At 41.1% G+C, this 27,577-nt stretch overlaps 1 long non-coding RNA gene across 1 annotated transcript in view; it reads left to right on the top strand.

Moving 5' to 3' along the window:
• LOC131119525 (uncharacterized) overlaps positions 1–27,577 on the top strand; it is a 60,821-nt gene that overhangs the window by 17,788 nt on the left and 15,456 nt on the right. Inside the window, exon 2 of the long non-coding RNA XR_013625428.1 lies at positions 27,119–27,291. This is a non-coding gene — a long non-coding RNA (uncharacterized LOC131119525). The remainder of the gene's footprint in view (positions 1–27,118; positions 27,292–27,577) is intronic.

The raw sequence follows: 27,577 nt of genomic DNA, 5'->3' as shown, positions 1-27,577 counted from the left end.
GGGTTGACTCTTGCTGAACACGGACCCTAAGGTCAAAGGAGAGCCCAGTAATCTTCTTGTAAATCCCACTCGTGCCTGGGAATCATTTGCAGGAGGCGATGCTAACATGTTAGCAGAGTTTTGACGTCCTGCTGTCAAGATGGACTCCAAAAAAAAAAACAAAAAAAACACCCTGAGCTTGCCCACTTTGGAATTTTCAGGAATTTTTTCTCATTATATTTAATGTCCTAATGCAGATATGTGGAAATGTAAATTAAAAATTAAACAAAATAAACTATTTAACGTAATTTACATTTAAATGTATCAGTCCTACCTCTCAGAATATTATACTACATTTTGTTAAATGTGGAAATTTAAATTAAAAATAAAATTAGATAAATTATAAAGTAATTAGTCAACTTAATTAAATAGGTTAAATTTTTTTTAAGTCAATTATTTAAATAAATAAATTATGTGGAAGCGGAAATTTTGAATTAACAAGTAACATTAAATGAAAAAATTGTAAAAAAAAAAATTAAATAAAATATAAATATAAAATAAAATGTAAAAAAATGTGAATAAAAATAGTTGGTATCTAAATGAATGAATTATGTGGAAGTGGAAATTTGAATTAACAAGTAATATTAATGAAAAATTATCAAAATAAAAATTATTAAAATAATTAAAATGTAATTATAAAATAAAATGTACTTAGTCAAATAAAATGTAAATAAAAATAGTTGGTATCTAAATGAATAAATTATGTGGAAGTGGAAATTTTGACATAAAATTAAATGAAAAAATAGCTATAATAATAATTAGCTATAATAATAATAATTAACTAAATAAAATGAAATTCAATATAATTAAATAAAAGTAAAAAAATATATATATATAATTAAATATAAGTAGTAGTCAAATTAATTTTAGTTTTTAATATTTTAATGATTTCAATTTAATTAATTAATTTAAAATCAAAAAGTCTAAAATTAAACATTTATTTATGAAATTCAAGATTTATGGTAAAGACTGTAATGAGAGTATTAATTGTTAATTAATCGTGTATTAATTCCGACTTGGCACTAACGACTTTGTCGTTAATTGAAGAGAAGCTTTAACTGGAGCTTTTAAAAATCATTCTAAAGTGGATTTACGCTACCACTCAAAAGTTTGGAGACACTTTCCCATACAATAACATGATGAAGTGTCTCTAAACTTTTGACTTGGCATACATTGCAATATCAGAAGCTGATAGAACATCATGGACACCCCAGAGGCAGCCTTGGAGGACCAGGTGTCCCCGACGAGGTCTAAAGCAACGTGACGCCGATGTTCCCCAACATCCGTGGGGGTCCTGGTTCCACTTTGCGGTCGTTTACTCTCGATGCTCCTCTCATCTTCATCTTCGTTTCTCATCCAGGCTACAGAAATGGGTTTCCTTGCTCAATTACACTCAAGCAGCTCAGATTGGGGTTGAAGGTGAAGTGCAGCGCTAGGAAACGCCAAAGGAGGGCGGGGTCAAGTCTGCGAATATATAATGAGGTAGAAAAAAAAGATGTGCATTCAAGTCAGTGTCCTCCTTTAGGAAGCATCTCCTGGAAATGGTTAGCATGTGTGGCTTGAACTCTTTTTCTGTGTTGCTTTGAGCAAGAAATTACAAAATGCCGCAAGGCATGCTGGGAGCCGGTATGACTCCTGTCACTGGGAGTGCTACCCAGCAGACCTTGTGGCACTTGTTTTGCAAAAAGTTGCTCTTGTTAGTTGTTTATAATTAACATAGTTGTTTATTTCCCATAGTCATAGTGGTTGCCCAGCATGCTTTGCGGCACTTTTTTTGGTAAAAAGGTAGCGTGTTTAAAGTTAGCATAGTTGCTGTTTATTGTTCGGCATCGTCACAGTAGTTACCCAGCATGCTTTGCGGCACTTGTTTGGTGAAAAGTAGCATGTTTACAATTAGCATAGTTGCTGTTTATTGTTCTCCATCGTCACAGTAGTTACCCAGCATGCTTTGCGGCACTTGTTTGGTAAAAAGTTGTGCTTACAATTAGCGTAGTTGCTGTTTATTGTTCGGCATCGTCACAGTAGTTACCCAGCATGCTTTGCGGCACTTTTTTTGGTAAAAAAGTAGCGTGTTTAAAGTTAGCGTAGTTGCTGTTTATTGTTCGGCATCGTCACAGTAGTTACCCAGCATGCTTTGCGGCACTTGTTTGGTGAAAAGTAGCATGTTTACAATTAGCATAGTTGCTGTTTATTGTTCTCCATCGTCACAGTAGTTACCCAGCATGCTTTGCGGCACTTGTTTGGTAAAAAGTTGTGCTTACAATTAGCGTAGTTGCTGTTTATTGTTCGCCATCGTCACAGTCGTTACCCAGCATGCTTTGCGGCACTTTTTTTGGTAAAAAAGTAGCATGTTTAAAGTTAGCGTAGTTGCTGTTTATTGTTCGCCATCGTCACAGTAGTTACCCAGCATGCTTTGCGGCACTTTTTTTTGTAAAAAAGTAGCATGTTTAAAGTTAGCGTAGTTGCTGTTTATTGTTCTCCAACGTCACAGTAGTTACCCAGCATGCTTTGCGGCACTTTTTTGGTAAAAAGTAGCGTGTTTAAAGCTAGCGTAGTTGCTGTTTATCGTTCGCCATCGTCACAGTAGTTACCCAGCATGCTTTGCGGCACTTGTTTGGTGAAAAGTAGCATGTTTACAATTAGCATAGTTGCTGTTTATTGTTCTCCATCGTCACAGTAGTTACCCAGCATGCTTTGCGGCACTTGTTTGGTAAAAAGTTGTGCTTACAATTAGCGTAGTTGCTGTTTATTGTTCGCCATCGTCACAGTAGTTACCCAGCATGCTTTGCGGCACTTTTTTTGGTAAAACAGTAGCATGTTTAAAGTTAGCGTAGTTGCTGTTTATTGTTCTCCATCGTCCCAGTAGTTACCCAGCATGCTTTGCGGCACTTGTTTGGTGAAAAGTAGCGTGTTTACAATTAGCGTAGTTGCTGTTTATTGTTCGCCATCGTCACAGTAGTTACCCAGCATGCTTTGCGGCACTTTTTTTGGTAAAAAAAGTAGCATGTTTAAAGTTAGCGTAGTTGCTGTTTATTGTTCTCCATCGTCACAGTAGTTACCCAGCATGCTTTGCGGCACTTTTTTTGGTAAAAAAGTAGCGTGTTTAAAGTTAGCGTAGTTGCTGTTTATTGTTCTCCAACGTCACAGTAGTTACCCAGCATGCTTTGCGGCACTTGTTTGGTAAAAAAGTAGCATGTTTAAAGTTAGCGTAGTTGCTGTTTATTGTTCGCCATCGTCACAGAAGTTACTCTGCATGCTTTGCGGCACTTTTTTTGGTAAAAAAGTAGCGTCTTTAAAGTTAGCGTAGTTGCTGTTTATTGTTCTCCATTGTCACAGTAGTTACCCAGCATGCTTTGCGGCACTTGTTTGGTAAAAAAGAGCGTGTTTAAAGTTAGCGTAGTTGCTGTTTATTTTTCGCCATTGTCACAGAAGTTACCCTGCATGCTTTGCGGCACTTTTTTGGTAAAAAAGTAGCGTCTTTAAAGTTAGCGTGGTTGCTGTTTATTGTTCGCCATCGTCACAGTAGTTACCCAGCATGCTTTGCGGCACTTTTTTTTGTAAAAAAGTAGCGTGTTTAAAGTTAGCGTAGTTGCTGTTTATTGTTCTCCATCGTCACAGTAGTTACCCAGCATGCTTTGCGGCACTTCATGTTTTATTATTTTTTTAAATTGTAATTTAAAAAAATGTCTCAGGATGATCCTGGACGAACCTTTCTGACGCCCCCCCCACACACACAGTTTACAGCCCATATAGCCCCTATTATTCTTCCCCCCACCCCGTCTCCCCGTATAATTTAGGGCGTCAAAAAGCAGTTTAACGCATTTTGGCAAACTTCCAGAGTCGGACAGACGTCGACCACACCTGTGCCCGGCGCTTAACAGCTCGCCGTTATTTAGTGTCGAGCATGCCCCCCCATAGCCCCCGCCCCCCGTGAAATTTATGAACATAATCGAGTATAAAATGGCTGGAGTTTTATGGAAAATCAGTGTGGGGGGGGGGCGAAGCTAGCAGGTAAAATTCATGTTGAGGTTGTTGTGGAGGCCAGAATTTAAGCTATAGGCTTTGTTTGAAAAAAAATAAAATAAACTTAACTTTATGCTCATTTTCTCATTATATTACTTTATTAATATTTAGAATTTATTCTTGTAAAATTATTACTTATTTTTACTTTTTTTTTTTAAGTTTTGAATCTGTCGATGGCCAATAAAAAAACAGCCATGGGCTGCAAATGGCCCTGAGCCGCACTTAGGACACCCCTGATGGAAATGTGATAAAACAACCTCCATGTTGTCTGGCGCTAGCCCTCCTCCGTGTTGTGTAGCGCTAGCCTTCCTCCATGTTGTGTGGCGCTAGCCCTCCTCCATGTTGTGTGGCGCTAGCCTTCCTCCATGTTGTGTGGCGCTAGCCTTCCTCCATGTTGTGTGGCGCTAGCCCTCCTCCATGTTGTGTGGCGCTAGCCTTCCTCCATGTTGTGTGGCGCTAGCCTTCCTCCATGTTGTGTGGCGCTAGCCTTCCTCCATGTTGTCGAGAGCTAGCCTTCCTCCATGTTGTCGAGAGCTAGCCTTCCTCCATGTTGTCGAGAGCTAGCCTTCCTCCATGTTGTCGAGAGCTAGCCTTCCTCCATGTTGTCGAGAGCTAGCCTTCCTTTATGTTGTCTAGCACTAGCCTTCCTCCGTGTTATGTGGCGCTAGCCCTCCTCCGTGTTGTGTGGCGCTAGCCCTCCTCCATGTTGTCTAGCGCTAGCCCTCCTCCATGTTGTGTGGCGCTAGCCCTCCTCCATGTTGTGTAGCGCTGGCCCTCCTCCATGTTGTGTAGCGCTAGCCTTCCTCCATGTTGTGTGGCGCTAGCCCTCCTCCATGTTGTGTGGCGCTAGCCCTCCATGTTGTGTAGCGCTAGCCCTCCATGTTGTGTAGCGCTAGCTCTCCATGTTGTGTAGCGCTAGCCCTCCATGTTGTCTAGCGCTAGCCTTTCTCCATGTTGTCTAGCGCTAGCCCTCCTCCATGTTGTGTAGCGCTAGCCCTCCTCCATGTTGTGTAGCGCTAGCCCTCCTCCATGTTGTGTAGCGCTAGCCCTCCATGTTGTGTAGCGCTAGCCCTCCATGTTGTGTAGCGCGAGCCCTCCATGTTGTGTAGCGCGAGCCCTCCTCCATGTCGTCTGGCGCTAGCCCTCCTCCATGCCGTCCGGCGCTAGCCCTCCTCCGTGTCGTCCGGCGCTAGCCCTCCTCCGTGTCGTCCGGCGCTAGCCCTCCTCCGTGTTGTCCGGCGCTAGCCCTCCTCCGTGTCGTCCGGCGCTAGCCCTCCTCCGTGTCGTCCGGCGCTAGCCCTCCTCCGTGTCGTCCGGCGCTAGCCCTCTTCCGTGTCGTCCGGCGCTAGCCCTCTTCCGTGTCGTCCGGCGCTAGCCCTCTTCCGTGTCGTCCGGCGCTAGCCCTCTTCCGTGTTGTGTAGCGCTAGCCCTCCTCCGTGTTGTGTAGCGCTAGCCCTCTTCCGTGTTGTGTAGCGCTAGCCCTCCTCCGTGTTGTGTAGCGCTAGCCCTCCTTCGTGTTGTGTAGCGCTAGCCCTCCTCCGTGTTGTGTAGCGCTAGCCCTCCTCCGTGTTGTGTAGCGCTAGCCTTGCTCCGTGTTGTGTAGCGCTAGCCTTGCTCCGTGTTGTGTAGCGCTAGCCTTGCTCCATGTTGTCAGGCGCTAGCCTTGCTCCATGTTGTCAGGCGCTAGCCTTTCTCCATGTCGTGTAGCGCTAGCCCTCCTCCGTGTCGCCTGGCGCTAGCCCTCCTCCGTGTCGCCTGGCGCTAGCCCTCCTCCGTGTTGCCTGGCGCTAGCCCTCCACCATGTTGTGTCCAAGAGGCCAGTCAGTAGTGCTGCTAGAATAAAAATGCAACTGTTTATGTGTGTGACTTGAATGCTAAGGACCAAGCTGAGAACGAGCACATGAAAATTATTACATCAAAAACTCAGACGGGACCACAAATTCTACCAGCTGCATTTTCAAATTAAGTGCACGTAAAGTGAGCACATAAAAGTTCGTAAAATTGCCAGCTTTCTAAAAGAAAGCAATTATTCCCATACAACTCCTTACTTATTATCACTGTGGTTATTTAGTGGTTTTGTTTTCCCATAAATACGACCTGCATGACTCATGCACGCACCACTGAGGGCCTTTTTTACACCATATGCACTCAACTAAACACAATGAAAACTTTTTTTAAATACAGGTACAGTAATGCCTTGCTTATGGTGATTTAATTGGTTCCAGGCACGACCGTGATAAGTGCATTTCCGTAAAGTAGGATTACTTCTTGATACATGGAATATTTCTATAATTACAACATAGAAAGCCTGTTTGAGCTACTAAATATGCTTTTTAACATTATTAGAGCCCTCTAGACATGAAATAACACCCCTATAGTCACCTTTACATTCCTGTTTCCCAATATAGTAGATATAATGAAAGAAAATAAGACTTGGGAAACAGTCTAAATATGTTTTTTGACATTAGAGCCCTCTAGACATGAAATAACACCCCTATAGTCACCTTTACACTCCTGTTTCCCAATATAGTTGACATAATAAGAGAAAATACGTCTTAAGAAACCGTCTAAATATGTTTTTCGACATCATTAGAGCCCTCTAGACATGAAATAACACCCCTATAGTTACCTTTACACTCCTGTTTCCCAATATAGTAGACATAATGAAAGAAAATAAGACTTAGGAAGCCATCTAAATATGTTTTTTGACATCATTAGAGCCCTCTAGAAAAGCAATAACACCCCCAGAGTCACCAGTACACTCCTATTATATTGTAGACATAGTAAAAATAAGAACCATAGAAACTTGTCGCAACCTAAATACAGTTTTTAACATTATTAGAGCCCTCTAGACATGAAATAACACCCCTATGGTCACCTTTACACTCCTGTTTCCCAATATAGTTGACATAATAAGAGAAAATACGTCTTAAGAAACCGTCTAAATATGTTTTTCAACATCATTAGAGCCCTCTCGACATGAAATAACACCCCTATAGTTACCTTTACACTCCTGTTTCCCAATATAGTAGACATAATAATAGAAAATAGGACTTAGGAAGCTGTCTAAATATGTTTTTTGACATCATTAGAGCCCTCTAGAAAAGCACTAACACCCCCAGAGTCACCAGTACACTCCTATTATATTGTAGACATAGTAAGAAAAAAAACCATAGAAACTTGTTGCAACCTAAATAGAATTTTCAACATGATTAGAGCCCTCTAGACATGAAATAACACCCCTATAGTCACCTTTACACTCCTGTTTCCCAATATAGTTGACATAATAACAGAAAACAAGACTTGGGCAGCCGTCTAAATATGTTTTTGACATCATTAGAGCCCTCTAGACATGAAATAACACCCCTATAGTTACCTTTACACTCCCGTTTCCCAATATAGTAGACATAATAATAGAAAATGGGACTTAGGATGTCGTCTAAATATGTTTTTTGACATCATTAGAGCCCTCTAGAAAAGCAATAACACTCCCAGAGTCACCAGTACACTCCTATTATATTGTAGACATAGTAAGAAAAAAAACCATAGAAACTTGTTGCAACCTAAATAGAATTTTTAACATTATTAGAGCCCTCTAGACATGAAATAACACCCCTATAGTCACCTTTACACTCCTGTTTCCCAATATAATAGACATAATAACAGAAAACAAGACTTGGGCAGTCGTCTAAATATGTTTTTTGACATCATTAGAGCCCTCTAGACATGAAATAACACCCCTATAGTCACCTTTACACTCCTGTTTCCCAATATAGTAGACATAATAATGGAAAATGGGACTTAGGATGTCGTCTAAATATGTTTTTCGACATCATTAGAGCCCTCTAGAAAAGCAATAACACCCCCAGAGTCACCAGTACACTCCTATTATTATATAGTAGACATAGTAAGAAAAAAAACCATAGAAACTTGTTGCAACCTAAATAGAGTTTTTAACATTATTAGAGCCCTCTAGACATGACATAGCACCCCCATAGTCACCTTTACACTCTATTATAAAGTAGCCATAGTAAGAAAGAAAAAAAACAAAGAAACTTGTTGCAACCTAAATACAGTTTTTAGCATTATTAGAGCCCTCTAGACATAAAATAACACCCCTATATTCACCTTTACATTTCTATTATTCAATAATAGTAGAAAATAAGATATAAAATAAAAATCTTTTTTACATTCTGTTCTGTACAGTATTTCTTGTGACGTAAGTAATGCTTCATTCAGGCAGAAATATGTATTAATATGTAATTAATATTGGCTTAAATGTGGTGGATTTTTAGACACTTTCTGAGAGGAGATTTCAACTCGTGTTGCAATGCACTGCTGAAGTTGCGCGTCCTTTAAAAAAAAAAAAATGGCCGCTATTACTCTGTCATGTTGTTGTAAATTCTTTTTCAAATCCAAAATATTTGCCAAAGGAGAGAACCCACTGACTTTAGGGATGTTTTTCTTGTTATCCCGGGAAATATCACATGGATTCTGGCAAGCGTTGTCCTTTTTTCCAGTGATCATATTTGCTATTGTTGAAAGTGTGGATCCGATACCGAGTCATTTTCTTTATTTACATTTAGCCAATCAGCAGGCTGCGTTGGGTTCTTATTGGCAAAGGTCTTACTGGCTATTGTGGACTTTATTTGTTCTGGAGGTCCCTGGAGATGGGATTGGATGTTTCAAGGACGATGTGGCCAACCTTGCACGCCATTGGTTCCTGTTGCTGAAAGAACCAAACAAAGGTTAGCGATTGTAGCCGTGCATCGTTGTCACTCGGGCCTGGTCTTGTTAGTGCGGGTCTTGGGTAGTACAGTGCGTACAGTTGGCCGCACGTACACCAAGTGCAGGAACGACACAAAACGTGTTTTTGTTTGCACATGCCAGTGGACCTCGTTCAACGTCGGCGTGCCAAGTTATTGTTGGAGGAAGTGAAAACAGCAGAGCAGCGTTCAATGGCAGGAAGTGAAGGCCCAACAACACAATGCTTGCATGGCTGCTTGTTGCCGTTTCGCTGGCCTTCCTACAGCGCTTTGATATAAAGACTCTTTGACCCCTGAGGGCCGCCATTGTGGGGCACATGAGGTCCGAGTGTGATGCACTTCCTGTCGTTTGTGATACCAACCGCTGTCATGACAACGTATATGTACGTACGTACGTATGTATGTATAGATGCCCCATATCCGTACATATGTATGTATGTATACATGCATAGATACATGGGTTCCCCATATCCGTACGTATGTATGTATGTATGGGTGCCCCATATCCGTCCGTACGTATGTATGTATGGATGCCCCATATTCGTACGTACGTACGTACGTATGTATGTATGTATGTATTGATGCCCCATATCCGTCCGTACGTACGTATGTATGTATGGGTGCCCCATATCCGTACGTACGTACGTATGTATGTATGGGTGCCCCATATCCGTACGTACGTACGTATGTATGTATGGGTGCCCCATATCCGTACGTACGTACGTACGTATGTATGTATGGATGCCCCATATCCGTACGTATGTGTGTTTGGATGCTCCATATCCGTACGTACATACGTACGTATGTATGTATGTATGGGTGCCCCATATCCGTATGTACGTACGTACGTATGTACGTATGGGTGCCCCATATCCATATGTACGTACATATGTATGTATGGGTGCCCCATATCCGTATGTACGTACGTATGTATGTATGGATGCCCCATATCTGTATGTACGTACGTATGTATGTATGGATGCCCCATATCCATATGTACGTACGTATGTATGTATGGATGCCCCATATCCGTACGTACGTACATATGTATGGATGGATGCCCCATATCCGTAGGTACGTACGTATGTATGTATGGATGCCCCATATCCATACGTATGTATGGATGGATGCCCCATAGCCATACGTACGTACGTATGTATGTATGGGTGCCCCATAGCCATACGTACATACGTATGTATGTATGGATGCCCCATAGCCATACGTACGTACGTATGTATGTATGGATGCCCCATAGCCATACGTACGTACGTATGTATGTATGGATGCCCCATATCCGTACGTACGTACGTATGTATGGATGGATGCCCCATATCCGTACGTACGTACATATGTATGGATGGATGCCCCATATCCGTACGTACGTACGTACATACGTATGTATGGATGGATGCCCCATATCCGTACGTACGTACGTACATACGTATGTATGGATGGATGCCCCATATCCGTACGTACGTACGTACGTATGTATGGATGGATGCCCCATATCCGTACGTACATACGTATGTATGGATGGATGCCCCATATCCGTAGGTACGTACGTATGTATGGATGGATGCCCCATATCCGTACGTATGTATGGATGGATGCCCCATAGCCGTACGTACGTACGTATGTATGTATGGATGCCCCATAGCCATACGTACGTACGTATGTATGTATGGATGCCCCATAGCCATACGTACGTACGTACGTATGTATGGGTGCCCCATAGCCATACGTACGTACGTATGTATGTATGGATGCCCCATAGCCATACGTACGTACGTATGTATGTATGGATGCCCCATAGCCGTACGTACGTACGTATGTATGTATGGATGCCCCATATCCGTATGTACGTACGTATGTATGTATGGATGCCCCATATCCGTATGTACGTACGTATGTATGTATGGATGCCCCATATCCGTACGTACGTACGTACGTACGTACGTACATACGTATTTTCAACAGTCTATTCCCAAATCAGCTAAATTGGACAAAAGACCTCCCACTGGGTCGCTCCATCTTTTACGAAGCTTTCAAACTGGGAATCGCCTGGCTTTCCCCTAACTTGTCTGTCAATATTTTTTTGGCTAGGGAGCCGTTCATTGGACCTGAGATGTAGCGAAGGGACGACTGTTTATTGTTTATGTGCTGCTATGATGAGCTGACGTGAACGATGTGTTCATTTTTAGTCCTTGTCTTTCTTCTCCTCACCACATTCGTCCATGAATTCCTTGGTGAGTCTTAGTTTGTGTGTGTTCAAGGAAGCAGATCCTTTTCCAGATAAGGTGACATTCTTTATTTGGGCGTCGGAGCGGAGAGGAAACGTTCATCCAAAAAGCGTGCACGTGCGTGCGCACGGCCGGGGTGCTGATGTGTCAGAAGATGCGTGAAACGACTCTCGCTTCTTCCTTTTGGATTCTTCAGGGAGGCCATAAAGCAATAACTGCGGGATATTGTGTATGATTTCACTCTTGGATTCGATCCTGATCGGCGCCGCAACGAAGCGCTTATCTCAGCGCTGTGATGCGGAACACATGGCTGGCCTTGTGGCTCCGCACCGTTTAGCTAGCAGGAGGGTGGGGCGCCTTGTCACCAAAGTGTGGGTGTAACGTGACAGACTCTGGCGGGAAGACGAGCTGACTCAGTGGCTACTTTGCATGGGGGCGGGGGGTGCAGGGGGGGGTCCACTACTTCCAGCAGATGGTGCTGTTTTGTATTCCTTATATTGAATTTTAGCACTTTTTTTTTCAACTATTGCTAACATTCTGTTCCTGTCGCTTCTCCCTGTCCTTTCTCTGTAATGTGAGGCGGAAGCAGCATTAGCTTGACTGGTATAGGCCTTTTTTTTTTTTAAATCTGGCCTGCTAGCTAGCTAGTATAGGATAGCCTGCTAGCTAGCTTAGTATATTTTATTAGCTACTTTGAAAAAAATCATGAATAAAAATTTATTATAATTCATATTTATTACCTTAAACTATTTTTAAATATATTTTTCTAGTTTTTATCTTAATTTTATTTTGATTTTTAAACAATGTTTTAAATTAAATTTTCAATAGCTAGCATACACTTACACAAAAATCTAGCTTAGTATATTTTATTAGCTACCTTGAAAAAAATCATAAATAAAAAATTATTAGAATTTACATTTATTACCTTAAACTATTTTTAAATATATTTTTCTAGTTTTTATCTTAATTTTATTTTTATTTTTAAACAATGTTTTTAATTAAATTTTCAATAGCTAGCATACACAAAAAAATCTTAGCTAACCTGAACTTTTCTTCTTTGATTTTTAAATTTTTTGTATTATATTTTTTTATTCTTATTATATATTTTAATATATATATCTTATAATCTATAATATAATCTTATATATTTTATAAATCCTACAAATTGGCGTCGTGGAGCTAGCTGCGTAGCTTCGACTCGCTTTTCGCCGGCAGCTTTAGAGCTTTAGAATTTATATTTATTACCTTAAACTTTTTTTTAAATATATTTTTCTAGTTTTTATCTTAATTTTATTTTGAATTTTTTAAAAATGTTTTTAATTAAATTTTCAATAGCTAGCATACACTTTTTACAAATTTTTCCTAACATTTTTTGAAAAAAAATCTTAGCTAACCTGAACTTTTCTTCTTTGATTTTTAAAATTTTTGTATTATATTTTTTATTCTTATTATATATTTTAATATATATATCTTATAATCTATAATACGTACATATAATCTTATATATTTTATAAATCCTACAAATTGGCGTCGTGGAGCTAGCTGCGTAGCTTCGACTCGCTTGTCGCCGGCAGCTGCTGCTGGTTAGCGTCAACGTGCAGTCAGGTAAAACGCTCGCCGTACCCCCCCCCCCCCCCCCCCAGCAGGGGGCGGGCGGCGGCTAATTATCTGCGGCTAACAACAATACACACTGGCAGCGCTTCACACGCCGGGGAAAACATAATATTTACTCTCGTCTTTGTCCTGCTTTCTTTTGCAAAATTACTGAACACTACTGACCTGGTGGGACCCCGGGGCGCCCCTTTGCTACCTTCCCTAAGAAAAATGCCCCCACTGCTCAGACCTCACCTTTGACCCGGGGGTAGTAAATTGTGGACTAGCTGGGGTACCCCGGCGCCACGCTCCTGAGGGACCCGGGGGCTATGTCGCTAAAGTTCCAGTCTTTGCGTCGTATAAGTTTGTGGGGCCGGGACTTTGGGGGCGCAGCAGCAATATTTAAAGAGGTGTGGGTGGCCTGTGAGCATCTTTGTGTGTCTTTTCACACACGACTTTGACCACATCGGAGGGAAAATCCAATCAGCAAGTAGCAATCACTCAAACGAGCCGGGTTCAAATCCGCCAACTTTTAAATCTGTTTCAAATTGAGCATGAAAAATCCCCTTTTTTTTTTTTCCTCTAAACCTCACATCAAGAAACGTACGCTATAGCTAGCATGCGGGCGTTTTAATTCAAGCCACAAACAAATAAACGCGGCGAGGAATCCAGCCGAGGTTATCACGCTCGTTCGACCGCTCGACCGCACGCTCCCGTCCAGGGTCCATCGGGCGATGGCCTCGGGCGCCAAGTCTCCCCGGGAAAATAAACAAAGCAGCAAAACAAGGGTTAGTGAAACGGCAACAACTTGAAGGAGTAAAAACAAGCTCAGGTCAGGTGACGTCGTCGCCAAGTATTGGCGCTGGTGCCGTGCGTGCGACGGCGTCTTATGTCACTTTCATCTTTTCCGCTGACATTTCCTTTTCCCGATGCAACATTTCACGTTGAAGTGTTTTATGTTACGTGTTTTGTGTGCTAAATGTTGTGTTTTGTGTTAAATTTCATGTTACAGCGTTTCATACAGTTACATGTTACGTGTTACATGTTACATGTTACGACATGATTTTATGTCGCAGTGCTTTGTGTGGCGATGTTTTGTTACATTTCGTTTTACAGTGTTTTGGGCTGCATGTCGTGTTACATGACATGTTACAGCGTAAAAATAAAAAATAAAAATTGATAAGAAATTATATTAGTTACCTTTTATATTTTTACTTGTTTTAAAAAAATAATTAAAATTATATAATTTTTTTTAGGATGTTTTAATAACATTTTCAAAAGCTAGCATACACTTTTAAAACATTTTTATTAAAATTGTTTGACAAAAAATCTTTGCTAACCTGAATTTTTTTAAATTTGATTTTTAACAATTTTTTTAAATTTTTTTTTATTCTGTTTAAACTTTTTTTGTTGACATTTTTCAATCATTTTAATGAGCTATCTCTATACTTTTATTCATTCATTCATTTTCTACCGCTTATCCTCACAAGGGTCCCGGGGTGGGGGGTGGGGGGGTTGGAGCCTATCCCAGCTGTCTTACATGACATGTTACAGCGTTTGGTATTGTGTTTTGTGTTACATTCCCTGTTACAGCCTTTCATGTTACATGTTACATGTATTTAATTTTACAGTGTTTTGTGCTACATGTCATGTTACATAACATGTTACAGTGTAAAAGTACAAAATACAAATTGATAAGAATATATATTACCTTAAACTTTGAAGAATTATATTTTTACTTGCTTTTTAAAAAAAAATATATATATATGTATTAATTTTATTTTAAAAATGTTTTTAATTACATTTTCAATAGCTAGTATACACTTTTTAAACATTTTTATTAAAATTGTTTGAAAAAAAAATCTTCGTTAATCTAAACTTTTTTTTTTTATTATTTTTTTATTCTGTTGTTTCAACTTTTTTTTTATTTGACATTTTTTGACCTCACAGCTAGGAGACCAGGGTTCAATTCCAGACTCGGCCATCTCTGTGTGGAGTTTGCACGTTCTCCTCGTGCATGCGTGGGTTTTCTCCGGGTATTTCGGTTTCCTCCCACATTCCATAATTAGCGACTCCAAATTGTCCATAGGTATGAATGTGAGTGTGAATGGTTGTTTGTCTATATGTGCCCTGTGATTGGCTGGCCACCAGTCTCTCGCCCGAAGACAGCTGGGATAGGCTCCAGCACCCCCCGCGACCCTCGTGAGGAAAAGCGGTAGAAAATGAATGAATGAATGTTTTATACTCAGCTGCATGGCGGTCGGGTGGTTAGCGCGCAAACCTCACAGCTAGGAGACCAGGGTTCAATTCCAGACTCGGCCATCTCTGTGTGGAGTTTGCATGTTCTCCCCGTGCATGCGTGGGTTTTCTCCGGGTACTCCGGTTTCCTCCCACATTCCAAAAACATGCTAGGTTAATTAGCGACTCCAAATTGTCCATAGGTATGAATGTGAGTGTGAATGGTTGTTTGTCTATATGTGCCCTGTGATTGGCTGAATGTGAGTGTGAATGTGAATGGGATAGGCTCCAGCATACCCATGACTCTTGTGAGGATAAGCGGTAGAAAATGAATGAATGTGCACTTGGGGGGGAGGGGCGTACAACAATGAATCTCACACACAATAAAACTAAAATAAAGTAAAATTCCAACAACATGCATGCTAGGTTAATTAATCGGCGACTCCAAATTGTCCATAGGTATGAATATGAGTGTGAATGGTTGTTTGTCTATATGTGCCCTGTGATTGGCTGGCTGGTCACCAGTCCAGGGTGTACCCCGTCTCTCGCACTGAAGACAGCTGGGATAGGCTCCAGCACCCATCGCGACCCTTGTGAGGAAAAGCGGTAGAAAATGAATGAATGAATGAATGTTTACTGTAAACATTCCACTTTGGGATAGAAAAAGTTCCACTTCTGATCCCAGTCTGAGTGTTTCCTTAGTGGCCAGCAAGTGGCAGTAGTGCACGCTTCCAGTGAGCCATCCAATCATTGCCTGCAGCTGCATGAAAAATGAGCTTGAACGCTAATAAAGAAGCCCAGAAGAGAGAAGAAGGTAAAGCAATTAAAAGAGCAAAACTTCTTGGCTCCTGCAGTGTGAGAAAAACGTTACCTTGCTGGACCACAACTTTTTTTTTCTGATGAGTCACATCCTGCTGAAGAACAAACAAAAGCATCTTCAGGCATCCAGTACAAACAAAATGAAGACCGAACGTCTATCTCTCTTTACATGTTTGGAGTGGAAACACCCGCGGAGATAAGGCGGGGACGTCACCTTCCGTTTGACTTTCATCACCGTCCCCGACCTTCGGGCTGTGAGAGTCTGGGAGCCGGTCCAGTTAGAACCCCGGTGGACGTTTTAAAGGAGGCCGCGGGACACTGAGGTCATTCTCCTGAAGGATGCTAAAAAGAAGAAAAAAAAATGTGACGACTCGCACGCTTTTTATACGTAATCGTAAATTTAGCTGCTGTGAAGAGAACCTCGTTTGCCGCAATGCTGGAAACAACGAGCAGAAGTTCAGGTTTTGAACACCTCCCCATTTAAGGGGTCCAGGAGGCATCCTGATCCTGATCTGGCTCCTCGCAATGCAGAGAAGAAGCAGTTCTACTCCCGTTTGTACTCCTGATCTTGTTCTTCAAGTCACAACCCAAAGTTCATGACTATACTGGTGAGACTGGGACCAGTAAATTGAGCATGATGGACCGAGGCGTAGCCAGCATGACTGCAGATGCTGCACCGATCTACCTGTCAATCATGCGTTTCATCCTTCCCCCATCGTTGAACAGGACCTCATCCCAAGACCCAAGGTACTTAAACTCCTCTACTTGGAGTAGAACGTAATTCCCAACCAGGAATTGGCACTCTACTATTTTCCAGGCGAGAACCGTGGACCCCCCAGAATTAGGGGGGTACTGATTCTCATCCTCCCTTCTTCACACTTCAAAAACCGATCCAGAGAGTGTCAAAGATCACAGCCCGATGAAGCCAGCTGGACACCCGATCCTGTAGCCACCCAACTAGAGACCCCCTAGAAATTCAGTCCATAACAATAATGAACAGAACCAGCGACAAAGGGTAACCCAAAGTCCAGCTCTCCAGTCGTCCAGCTCTGACACCGCCCCAGTTAGGTGGTCAAATACCCCATACTCCTAGAGTACTCCCCACATGGTTCCTTAAGGAATCCCTTCTCCAAGTCCAAAAAAAAACATATGTGGACTGGTTGGACTTCAAAGACCCTATTGAGAGTATAGAGTTGGGTCTTGAAAACCATACTGGTTCCTCTTAAACTCCAGTTCAACTACCTGGCAGACCTTACCTTACCAGGGACCTCGACCCTGAGCTGCCAATCCAGAGGCACTGCCCCTCATGTCCACTGCTTCGTGGCCTACTGTCAGGTTCAAACTCCTGTGACACTTGGAAAAACACTTAAGTACACAACTACAGAAGAGACAGAAAACAATATTCAAAGTTACTCGCAGCGAGGAGAGTGAAACCACAGTTCACACTCCTCTCTTTTTATTCTCTTTCGGGGGTCCCTACTACATGGTCGTGCAACTCCAAGGGGGGGGGGCAGTTGCACGAGCTGTATTTGTTTATGTGTGTGTGTATATGTGAGAGTAATTACTTTTATTGTTTTATGAGTTCTTATCTTGACACATTCTTGCAGGATTAACATCAACATCTGCAGGGTTGCTGTTGGCGCATCCAGGCACCTCCAGGACCTGGGGGGGTCGCTGGGGGTCTCTGATCAGGGTCACAGGAACATTTCTTCTATTGTCTAAGCAAATGGATATTAGGGTGATAACTAACATTATATTCATCTACATTTTATTCTAATACTTACGTTACCACCAAGTCACAGGTATGATTTGGTAGGTTGGTGACCTCCAGGACTTAGGGGTCTCTGATCAGGGTCACGGGAACATTTCTTCTTCAGCACATTCAAACACTTTCTATTGTCTAAGCAAATCTATATTAGGGTGATAACTAACATTATATTCATTCTATCTACATTTTATTCTAACACCTACGTACCACTGAGTCATGGGTGTGATTTGGTAAGTTGGCGACCTCCAGGACCTGGGGGGTCGCTGGGGGTCTCTGATCAGGGTCACGGGAACATTTCTAACTTTCATTCAAACACTTTCTATTGTCTAAGCAAATGGATATTGGAGTGATAACTAACATTATATTCATTCTAGCTACATTTTATTCTACTACCTACGTACCACCAAGTCACAGGTATGATTTGGTAAGTTGGCGACCTCCAGGACCTGGGGGGTCGCTGGGGGTCTCTGATTAGGGTCACGGGAACATTTCTTCTTCAGCACATTCAAACACCTTCTATTGTCTAAGCAAACTGATATTAGGGTGATAACTAACATTATATTCATTCTATCTACATTTTATTCTAACACCTACGTAACACCAAGTCACAGGTATGATTTGGTAAGTTGGCGACCTCAAATACCTGGGGGTCTCTGATCAGGGTCACGGGAACATTTGTTCTTCAGCACATTCAAACACTTACTATCGTCTAAGCAAATGGATATTAGGGTGATAACTAACATTATATTCATTCTATCTACATTTTATGGACGAACAGACGACAACAAACACTTAAAACGAGCATTTGGTTCGGATTCATTTAGCGGTGTAAAGATACTGACCATATTGTGTGTCTTGAGCAGATAAATCATCAACTTGATGGTGAGCTTTCTTCATAAATGGCAAACAAACGAAAGTTTGCAGCACAGGAAGTTGAAGGAAGCAGTTGAAGACATGAGAGTGAGATTGATGAAGAAAGCAGACGTGTTTGTGAAGATTAGCAATTCCCCCTTCCGGCTTATCTGGACTCATTTTATATCAACTTATATAAACGTACTTGATCATCAAAGGAAGCTTGTGAGCCTGTGAAAGATTTTTTTTTTTTTTTTTTTTTAGAAGTTTTATTCCTGCTTTCTTCTCAGCTTCCACGAAGGAAAACTGATCAGAAAGCTCGGAAACAAACAGAAACATCCAGAAGAGACTTTCTTTGTAGTGCAGTTAAAAACACATCAAGGGACATCGTCCTGTTTGTGCACAAGGTAGCAGGTGAGGGGGTGCGTTTTCCTCTTTAACATGAGGATGTGTTTCCCCCCCCCCCCCCCCCCCTTAACGACAGCATCTGGCAAACAAAACTCTCCCCCTGCCGACACGTAATTGCTTTGTAACGTCTTGGCAGCGCTTGAAAGAGCGCGGGGAATACACCTGTTGGCTTCATTATGTCACACACACACGTGCCTTTTAACGGGAACGTGGACCCCCCCACCCCCCCTTTTTTTTCCACCTTACCAAGCAGTCCTTTAACATGCTTGGACAATTTATTAGGTACATCTGTGTACACTTGGCCTCAATTAGGATTTTTTTTTCAGGACAAGCCAACACGAGTAGTACGTTTTTTAGGAATGGAATATTTTGCACTCGCCATCTATCCATTTTTTTATACTTATCCTCAATAGGGCCAACCTGTACTACCGCTTTAAAAGTTTGGGATCACTTGAAAATTTCTTAGTTTTCCAAAGAAAAACAAATTTTCATGCATTTCACAAACAATTTTTTCCATTTCACAAACAATAAAAATGAATCAGATGATTTTCAAAAAAAGGATCTAGGCTAATAGATGATTAGAAAACTAAAACTAAAATCTCTTACCATGCTTTTAACTACTCCCTTCAAAGAGCAGCACAAACTGGGTCTAACAAGGACAGAAAAACACTGCACAAATATGATTGTGTTTCTAAAGAAAAACACATTTTCATGCATTTCACAAACAATGAAAATGAATCAGATTATTTTTAAAAAAGGATCTAGGCTAATAGATGATTAGAAAACTAAAACTAAACTAAAACTAAAATCTCTTACCATGCTTTTAACTACTCCCTTCAGAGAGCAGCACAAACTGGGTCTAACAAGGACAGAAAAACGCTGCACAAATATAGTGTGTTTCTAAAGAAAAACACATTTTCATGCATTTCACAACAATTTTTTTTTAAACAAAGGTTTGACGGTGTTCTAAGTTCTTAAGGGTTCTTTCTGGTTGTAGTGACCTTGCTAGTGACCGCTATCATGTCATATTATTCTGTAGAAATGTCTATGTGTGACGTTTTTGTCATTTTGGCAATCGCTAGTGAGAAGAAATGTCAGAATTTAACCCAAAATTACCTTCCGTAAATTCCGTTCTTCTTGCCAAATTCCAAGAAACCAACCTCAAAACCGTAACGCACAGCCTGCTGTTTCTCGATTTGTCCGTTGCATAAAAAAAAAAAAAACATTACCAAAATTCTGATGTGATATTGAGTAACTTTATTGAGGCGAGCTTGAAAAACCCCACCTGGTTCCAATCAGTCGGTCTTTTAGGACGCTACCGTGACTCAGAGCTCATCACCAGAACAAAAGATGGATCCGAGAGTTCATTGAGACTTTTATTGACCTCCATGATGCCCCCATGGCGGGCCGTCGTAAAGTTTTTATAGTCTTGTCACACGGACAATAACCTCAGTATTGTCCTCAGCATGGACCACATGACCACATGATGACTCAGCGCTTCTTTAAAACACATTAGCGTACTCGTCAGCTGCAAGGTTAAGCAACATTGGCATCGCATTACAAGAGAGGTGTGAAACTCGAGGTCCGGAGCCAGATTCGGCCCGCCATAGTTTTTTTGTGGCCCACAAAAGTCAGGAAATGTATTTTGTTTTGTTATTTTGTTTGTATTAATTATTATTATAACGAAAAATATTATTATTTATATATTTTTAAAATATATTTTATATATTATAATTTTATTTATATTTATAACTTTAAAAAATATAATAATAACAAAAAAAAATCTAACTTGACTCTATATTCGTGAGCTGGAGCCAAAATACTGCCGCCATATTGTTTTTTTGTGGTCCACAAAAGTCTGGAAATCCTTTTTTTTTATTATTTATATATATTTTTTATATTTTATATATTATCATTTTATATTTATAGCTTTTAAAAAATAAAATAGAATAAAATTAGTTAAAAATAAAAAAAATTAAAACATAGTTTTTAAATATAATTAATAATTATTTCAAATAATAATTTTAAATATGATAACAAAAAAAATCAAACTTGACTCTATATTCTTCGGCTGGAGCCAAAAACTTACTCAACTAACAACAAACACATAACTTTATTTATTTATTTCTTTTATATTTTATATTTATAGCTTTTAAAAAATAAAATAGAATAAAATTTGTTAAAAATAAAAAAAATAAAAAAATGTTTTAAATATAATTTATATTTATTATAAATAATAATTTTAAATATAATAACAAAAAAAATCTAACTTGACTCTATATTCTTCAGATGGAGCCAATAACTTACTCAACTAACAACATACACATAACTTTAATTGGTAGTCACAAAGTGCCCGCAAGGCATGCTGGGTATTCCAGCGGTGACCAACTACAATATTTTTTTTTTAAAATGAAACAAGACTAAGTCAACTAACTCTGCTCTTGTTGCATGAGATTTTTTAAAAAGAGATATAGTCACAAACAAAAAAAAATGATATCATATTTTTATTTTTAAGTCCATCCATTTGACATTGTAAAATTTCGGTCATCACTCGTGACATCACACACGGAATCTCGACACATCGCATCCCGTGTATTTAAATTCATTTTCAAAGTGTCTTTTTGTTTTATTATTGTGCTTTTAATTCATCGGCGCTGCAATTGATGGCAGCTGTCGGCCGATCCGTACCACATGTGAGGCCTTTTTATGAAAATATTCAAGCCTGCTTTACACCCCCCCCCCCCCCCCCCCCCCCCCCCCCCGTTCCCAACGCAGGAGCCATGGCGGTACGCTATCAACGTGCTGCCGGCTTCTAGTTTCCATTTGTAGCAATTAGGACTGATATCGTATTTCATACGCAAACACTGTGTGACGCAACCAAAGAAGGAGCGACTCGCCGCAATTGGCTTTCATCTTGCTGGGATTGGAAGGATTGAATATCACGTTCCTTCTTCAAGACCGTGCAGGGTTTTTGTTTCGTTTTGGTCGATGCTTTGGTTCAGTGGTCCTCAACTGGTTTGGCTGTGGGACCCCTCATTCTTGTAATTATTCCCGACTTAATTCCCCTTCAGTTTTGACTTTATAATATTAACTTTTAATGATACTTAATTCTTCAAAAATAATAATAATTGACTATAGTTGGTGGAATCACGCTCCCAGAGGCTGCACGAGTGCTGGGTGCTGTGGTAAACTGGGCCACATGGACAGATAATTGTGTCTTGCCTGCAATCAAGCACGGTCGCAGTAGCGTCATGATCTGAGGCTGCACGAGTGCTGCTGGCACTGGGGAGCTGTATTCCATTGCAGGAAAATCCTGAATTCCAACACAAACGAGTGTCAAGATAATTGCGTCTTGCCTGCAGTCAAGCACGGTCGCAGTAGCGTCATGATCTGAGGCTGCACGAGTGCTGCTGGCACTGGGGAGCTGTGTTCAATTGCAGGAAAATCCTGAATTCCAACACAAGCGAGTGTCAAGATAATTGCGTCTTGCTTGCAGTCAAGCACGGTCGCAGTAGCGTCATGATCTGAGGCTGCACGAGTGCTTCCCACTCTAGTAAGCTTTGCTTCAATGCAGGAAAACATGAATTCTTACACAAATGAGTAGCAAGTTCATTGTGTCTTGACTATCCATTGTGTCTTGACTATAGTTGGTATCATCATGCTTCCAGGCTGCACGAGTGCTGCTGGCACTGGGGAGCTGTGTTGAATTCCAACACAAGTGAGTAGCAAGATAATTGCATCTTGCGTGCAGTCAAGCACGGTCGGTTGCAGTAGTGTCATGAGCTGAGGCTGCACGAGTGCTGCTGGCACTGGGGAGCTGTGTTCAATTGCAGGAAAATCCTGAATTCCAACACAAGCGAGTGTCAAGATAATTGCGTCTTGCCTGCAGTCAAGCACAGTCGCAGTAGCGTCATGATCTGAGGCTGCACGAGTGCTTCCCACTCTAGTAAGCTTTGCTTCAATGCAGGAAAACATGAATTCTTACACAAATGAGTAGCAAGTTCATTGTGTCTTGACTATTGCTTGTGTCTTGACTATAGCTAGTATCATCATGCTCCCAGGCTGCACGAGTGCTGCTGGCACCGCGGAGCTGTGTTGAATTCCAACACAAGTGAGTAGCAAGATAATTGCATCTTGCGTGCAGTCAAGCACGGTCGGTTGCAGTAGTGTCATGAGCTGAGGCTGCACGAGTGCTGCTGGCACTGGGGAGCTGTGTTCAATTGCAGGAAAATCCTGAATTCCAACACAAGCGAGTGTCAAGATAATTGCGTCTTGCTTGCAGTCAAGCACGGTCGCAGTAGCGTCATGATCTGAGGCCGCACGAGTGCTTCCAACTCTAGTAAGCTTTGCTTCAATGCAGGAAAACATGAATTCTTACACAAATGAGTAGCAAGTTCATTGTGTCTTGACTATCCATTGTGTCTTGACTATAGTTGGTATCATCATGCTTCCAGGCTGCACGAGTGCTGCTGGCACTGCGGAGCTGTGTTGAATTCCAACACAAGTGAGTAGCAAGATAATTGCATCTTGCGTGCAGTCAAGCACGGTCGGTTGCAGTAGTGTCATGAGCTGAGGCTGCACGAGTGCTGCTGGCACTGGGGAGCTGTGTTCCATTGCAGGAAAATCCTGAATTCCAACACAAGCGAGTGTCAAGATAATTGCGTCTTGCCTGCAGTCAAGCACGGTCGCAGTAGCGTCATGATCTGAGGCTGCACGAGTGCTTCCAACTCTAGTAAGCTTTGCTTCAATGCGGGAAAACATGAATTCTTACACAAATGACTAGCAAGTTCATTGTGTCTTGACTATTGCTTGTGTCTTGACTATAGTTAGTATCATCATGCTTCCAGGCTGCACGAGTGCTGCTGGCACTGCGGAGCTGTGTTGAATTCCAACACAAGTGAGTAGCAAGATAATTGCATCTTGCGTGCAGTCAAGCACGGTCGGTTGCAGTAGTGTCATGAGCTGAGGGTGCACGAGTGCTTCCAACTCTAGTAAGCTTTGCTTCAATGCGGGAAAACATGAATTCTTACACAAATGAGTAGCAAGTCCATTGTGTCTTGACTATTGCTTGTGTCTTGACTATAGTTAGTATCATCATGCTCCCAGGCTGCACGAGTGCTGCTGGCACCGCGGAGCTGTGTTGAATTCCAACACTGCAAGTGTCAAGATAATTGCGTCTTGCCTGCAGTCAAGCACAGTCGCAGTAGCGTCATGATCTGAGGGTGCACGAGTGCTTCCCACGCTGGTAAGCTTTGCTTCAATGCGACAAAACATGATTTTTTTACACAAGTGAGTAGCAACATAATTGTGTCTTGACTATAGTTGGTAGAATCACGCTGCCGGAGGCTGCATGAGTGCTGGGTGCTGTGGTAAACTGGGCCACATGGACAGATATTATCTTATACTGTCCGTGTTAAGGGACTATTGGAAGATACTGCATGAATACGCTATTAACGAACAGAGTGTTAGTGTTCTGACATGTCCAAGCATGCATATTTTGGACAGGGTCCTCGGGTTCCTGGCGGGTCACTGTCTCGAAGTCCCGAATCCAAGCCCCGGCTATCATAAAAAGGAATCAACTGCAGTAGTAAAAAAAGGAACATTATTAATACGCGCACATGTTGAAGTGAAATGATGTGTTGTAATGGGATAAACATGGCCGCTGTTTTCACACACGTCCTGATTCAGAAACAAGATGTTGCTCTGAACCTTTCCGCTAAAGGTCAGTCTGTCTGAATCATTGGCTTCTTTGTTTTTGTTTTTTTTTTTGGCACCTGCAGCTTTATGACCAGCAGACAGTCGCCGCTCTTTTCAAAAACATTTTGGTGTTACTTCCTCGCATGATCCAAAACGCAAACACCTGTTGCTCATGAGCAACTCGGCGTTATCGATTGAAAAGACGCCTTCAGGAACATCCTTGCTTTGATTATGTGACCATGTGGCGCGCCATGACTCCAAGGCCAGAACGCCTCTTTGTGTTTATGATCAAAAATGTCTGACTTGGCCATGAATGTGAGGACCCTGTTCTCTACCTTGTAGGACATCCACTGTACAATATGTTTATTATCATCCTGATTGTACCATGCATTGCATCATACCGAGACCTGTTTCTAATAGACTCCGACCTCCGTGTGCTCATTTCTTAACAAGTATACTAAATTGACATAACACCTTATTTTTTTGTAATAATGATTCGGGGTGCATGAGAAAGTGGAGAAGAAAACATTTCTTTCTTTGGCTGCACGGTCCTCAGTCTACGTACGAGTACTGAATGAAGACCTAAGTCACTCTTATAAAATACAAAAATATTAATATTAAATCCAAAAATTAAATAAAGTTGTAACCTGAAATGTAACGCAAAAAGTCGAGCATAAAATGTAACATGAACCATCATAACAGGAAATGTAAAAATCAAAACATCATGAAATGAAACACGATAACGTGAAATGTGACACCGATTGTTGTAAAGTGAAATTCTCTAACATGAAATGTTGTAACTCAAATCGTCATAATACAAATCGATATAAAGTGCTGTAACATCAAATGTAACACAAAACGCGACTTTGAACCGTAACACAGAACATGACACAGAATTCTGTAACATGAAATGCTGTACCACAAAATATCATAACATGAAATATTTTAACAGAATGTAACACAAAATCTCATCGCACAACGCTGTAACATAACTGACGTAACATGGACTGTAACACGAAATTTCAAAACGCAAAAATGCCGAAAGATGAAACGTAAAACTAAACGTCATCAACATGGAAAAATGAACATGAAATGCAACGCGTCATAAAACGCGACACAGAACGCTGTAACTTGAAATGTTGTAACATGAAATGCAGCACTAAATGCCATAGCACGAAACGCTACTTTGAACTGTAACACAAAACGTCATAACATGAAATATTTTAACACACAATGTAACACAAAATCCCATCGCACAACATATGTAACACAAAACATCATAACATGAAATATTCTAACACAGAATGTAACACAAAATCTCATCGCACAACGCTGTAACATCAATGATGTAACATGAATTGTAACACAAAAATGCTGTAACATGAAATGTAAAGCTAAACGTCACCACGTAGACAAATTAACATGAAATGCAACACGCCATAAAACGCGACACAGAACGCTGTAACTCGAAATGTTGTAACATGAAATGCAGCACGAAATGCCATAGCACGAAACGCTACTTTGAACTGTAACGCAAAACACGACACAGAATTCTGTAACATGGAATGTAACACAAAACATCATAACATGAAATATTCTAACACAGAATGTAACACAAAATCTCATCGCACAACGCTGTAACATAAATGATGTAACATGGATTGTAGCAGGAAATTTCGAAACGCAAAAATGCTGTAACATGAAATGTAAAAACGAAACTTCACCACGTAGAAAAATGAACATGAAATGCAACGCGTCATAAAACGCGACACAGAACGCTGTAACTCGAAATGTTGTAACATGAAATGCAGCACGAAATGCCATAGCACGAAACGCTACTTTGAACTGTAACGCAAAACACGACACAGAATTCTGTAACATGGAATGTAACACAAAACGTCATAACATGAAATATTCTAACACAGAATGTAACACAAAATCTCATCGCACAACGCCGTAACATCAATGATGTAACATGGATTGTAACACGAAATTTCAAAACGCAAAACGTAACATAAACGCTAAACATGTAACATGAAATGTAACACAAAACGTCATAACATGAAGTATTTAAAAACACAGAATGTAACAGAAAATGTCATTGCACAACGCTGTAACATGAATTGTAACATGACATTTTAAACGCTGACATGTTACATAACATTATAGGGTGTAAGGCTAAATGCAACAAAACATCGTAACGCTGTAACATGAAACCAAACACACAACCTCGTCGCGCAAAACACTGCAACCTGAAATGTACCACAAAATGTCACAGTGTGAAACGCTGTAACCTGAAATGCTGTCATCTGCAATGTAACACGTAACATCCAACATCGTAACGTAACATCTGCACAACAGAACCAATGTTGTAGCAGCAGTATGCGTATGACTTTCGCAGCAACATTTTAAAGCTGCTGGATTCTTGTCACTATACATTGACGGGTTGCCTACAGCCACAGCTGTTAAAGCCAGTGTTGTTTAACATATTAACAATACATTTGATTGAGTATTACTGCAGCACCTACAGTACATGTAGTAATATTGCAGTATTGATCGCCTTTTGGACCTTGAAGTGCGTTCAAGAACTGAGTAGAAGTGACATTTGTGGTTCCGTTTGTGGAAAACTGGGTGAATAATCTGTTTTTTTCCCAAATGTTCCCATCGATTTGCAGCCTCCCAGAGGACCTCGGTCAACGTTTGTCAGCAAACGCCCTCATCAGGACGAAACTTGGCGTAACCCAATCGTCCACCGCAAGGAAATGTCGACGTGGTTTCTGATCAAAACAAGTCACGCGGTGTTGAGAGGGTTGGAAGAAGAGGAAGTGCGTCGCTATCGGGACTTGAGGTAAAAAACAGGCACGCTTGCTCCGAGCTTTGAGTGGGTTGAGGTGCCGGATGTCCTCGTTGCGCTTTCACGGTGCTGCTCGGGTTCTGGTCTGCATTGATTTAGCACGTGTGGCTGCGCTGGGATTGCTATCGCAGTCGCCGAATTGGGATTGCGGTCACAGACCGTATGCATATTTATATGGATTCAGGTCATTGTCTTTGTCAAGCTCACTTTGGCTTCTCGGCACACAACTGTGGGGCGTTCAAAGACTTACAAACAAAGTGTATTCAACTGATTAAAATTA

This window comes from Doryrhamphus excisus, linkage group LG23 (assembly GCF_037039965.1).
Source record: "Doryrhamphus excisus strain RoL-2023G ecotype Guam linkage group LG23, RoL_Dexc_Guam_v1.1, whole genome shotgun sequence".
Classification (NCBI taxonomy): Eukaryota; Metazoa; Chordata; class Actinopteri; order Syngnathiformes; family Syngnathidae; genus Doryrhamphus; species Doryrhamphus excisus.
This window is presented reverse-complemented; position numbering and strand designations above follow the sequence as displayed.